Raw genomic sequence first — 3,123 nt, 5'->3', positions numbered from 1 at the left:
CTGTAGTAAGTATTCACTAGGTAAAAGTCTAAAGTTCATCATATTTTTAAATCTCCATCTTTAATATAGGTATCATTGATTCTTCAAAGGTGTAATTTGATAATTCTAGCTTATTTAGATAATTTAGGCTATACATATGGCAGTGTTTTGTTTGTTTGTTAAAGCTCTATGTAAATTTATTAGAATCAAATTTAAAGGCCCTTTAACATTTAAACTTTATGTTATGGCTTGTAGCCGGTTTTTTAAGTAAACATGTATTTTATTAAACTAAGAGCACCTAGTAGAAATTCTCATTTACAGGATGATGTAAGCCTGAATAAAGAAATGTAATGAATGATTGAAAAGTAGTCGTGAAAAAATAAATAAAATTATAGTTTCCAAAATTCAAAATGTAAGTTTACTTGGAAATAGTTTTTTTATTAAAGATTTAATCTGTAGTTTTATTGCTGACTGTTAATGAATAAAAACTTGTAATAACCTATGTAATAACTTCTACAGTTGTACTAGTGTGGGCCAATTTATGTGAATTAGTGCATTCTTCAGTGTTGAATCAAAGATACTTGAAAGTTTGAGCAAATATTTCACTTTATGAGTTATACAGAGGTAAATAACACAGAGATAATTTTATGAATATATAGAGAAATGCTTAAAAACAATTCATTCATTGTAAACTTAAAGAGTTTTTGGCTTTTAATTTTGAGTTTGTTACTCCATGCACTTGAAGACACTGAATGATTAATACATGAAAATATTCAAATGAGCATTGAGCCTACTTTACCCTCCCTCACAAAGTTTCATTTTTTCTATGACTTATGCATTCAAAATTTTGTTGAAAGGATGAATTCTAAGCTCTTTAATTGTAAGTTAAGATTTGTATGAATGTACCTAAAGAGAAGGTGTTTTGAGCTAATTTAACAAAAATATTTATTAGAAGAATTGTTAAATCTATGAATTAAAGTGAAAGACTGTTTGATAAATATAATGGCTTACTGGTATAGAAATGAACTAATGGCCATTGGAAAATTACATGTAATTTTTAACTCTAGTGTACAAGCTTCATACTGTTTAAAGTCAGGAATTGATGACTGATAAGATTTATGTTTATGAGTTGAGTTTACAGACCAGGTTTTTTTTGTAATTTGAATGTTAAATGGTTCATAATTGACTAAAATATTGTCACAAATTAAAACAAAACGGTTTGTTAATGCCTTCAAGCTTGCTGCTAAATAATGTATTCCTGCTTTTGAAGGAGATGGCACATGTATGTTAGGAGTCATTCAGGTACGAATCTAAGCTTCTGTGCAGACACTTGAATATTTAAGTATTCCAGCAATCTTATTCAGTTAAGGAAAGAATGAAAAATTCACCATATGTGAAAAAACGTTTTCCAACAAAAACTAACCATAAATTCTACATGGGATAGTTGCTTTGTTTCTCTTAATATTTTATTTTTTTATTTTAACCCTAGAATAATTAATGGGCCCCATGGACCCCATTAGCTTTTTAAACTACTTATGAAGTACACTGTTGTGGGTCTACGATTTATTATTGTATTACGACATAGTCCCTAATAACATAAAAAGTTGAAGAATAATACACCAATATTGTAATTAATACTGTCAATTAATTCTGAAGTGATGAATGATGAAAGACAATAGACCCTTAGAATTCCAAATGTACATGTCTTTAAAAACCATTGTCTATGAGCAGAAATAATAAAACACAGGTACACATAGCTTTTTGTGTTTATACTCACCCTTGTACACACTTTCCCTATGAAATATTTAGATTGAGTAATCTAATTCTAACTAGCTTAAGCATTAAGTTATATTAACTTATATAAGGACATAATGTTTGCCTAACACCATACAGTTTCAACATTATTAGGTACCTTGAAACCAGCTGATGTAAAAAAAAAACTAGCAGTATTTAAATAACAAATCTGAACTTTTACTCATGATAAAAAAGTTGTGAAACATATCCTTGGTTTTTATGTCATGTTTGTATATGCAATCTTTCCTGGAACCTCTTTCACCTAGGTTTTTTTTTAAGTTTTGTTCAGTTTTTGTTTCTTTTTTTTTTACTTACTGTAATTTTCAATTTATTATATACAAATCAACTTTATATTTTTGTTATAAAATTACTGCAAGTTTGTTAACCTCTAGTACTCATATTAAATGTAAAACTCAGTTCCCAGTGGTTATTATATACTACCTGTATGTAACTTGTTATTTGTTATTTAAAATAGTTTTATTTGAACATGTTTCATGAACTGTATTATACCTGAATAGAGTCCAGTATCTAACAATATATAAATAGATAAATACAAACATTGGAGTACAACTAATTGCAATCAGTTACAATACTCTGAGTTGTTGAAGTATATTAACACCATTAGCTTCTTGAAAGTCTTTATGAAACCTGGTGAACTGTCATTTGTACACACTAATTAAGAGCAGTTTGTAATATCTTGTTATATCAGAGACTGATAAAAAAACTTCTATTAATTCCAAATTGTAGTGTAGGTAGAGTTGAAAATGATGTTATGGTGTTCAACAAACTATGGTTATCTTTCAAGATTAAATTGAGAAAAAAGAACAATTTTGTAATAGTCCTTATGTGCAGTTGGGTGAGGTTTTTATAACAGTTGTGATGTGAAGTTAAATGAGTACTTGGCAGTAGTTCTAATGTGCAGTTAAATGGGAAACCGGTGGATTTGTTGAAAGATAATTTGTAAAGGTTTTGATGTTCTAGAAAACTATGATTAACTTGTCTTTGGCTTTATATATTTACATTGTTGTAAAAAAATGTGATATCAGTTAGTGAAGTTGTAACATACTTCTACATTTGGTGTGTTTCTGCTTAGCATTGCAGCTTCTTGAGAAAATAAAGAAATTTAAAAATTAATTTGAGTCATGATTTTAACTTAAAACTAGTGCAGACACAATCTAAATACGTTATTGCTGAAACAGCTAACAAAAACGTTAAAAAAAGGTACTGTTATTAATTAGAGTTTTTAATAAACTGAGTTATTTGGTTTGTGAGGTTTATGAGAATCTGTATTACTGTTAATTCTTAAATTTCTTTTTATTAATAAGGATTTCTCATAAATGGATTTCTTGA

At 28.0% G+C, this 3,123-nt stretch overlaps 1 long non-coding RNA gene across 1 annotated transcript in view; it reads left to right on the top strand.

Annotated features, from left to right (window-relative positions):
- Nucleotides 1–2,907, top strand: part of LOC111084916 — a 4,115-nt gene extending 1,208 nt beyond the window's left edge. The window contains exon 2 of the long non-coding RNA XR_002609800.1: nucleotides 21–2,907. This is a non-coding gene — a long non-coding RNA (uncharacterized LOC111084916). The remainder of the gene's footprint in view (nucleotides 1–20) is intronic.
- Nucleotides 2,908–3,123: the final 216 nt, after the last annotated feature.

Source organism: Limulus polyphemus, unplaced genomic scaffold (assembly GCF_000517525.1).
Source record: "Limulus polyphemus unplaced genomic scaffold, Limulus_polyphemus-2.1.2 Scaffold169, whole genome shotgun sequence".
Taxonomy (NCBI): domain Eukaryota; kingdom Metazoa; phylum Arthropoda; class Merostomata; order Xiphosura; family Limulidae; genus Limulus; species Limulus polyphemus.
This window is presented reverse-complemented; position numbering and strand designations above follow the sequence as displayed.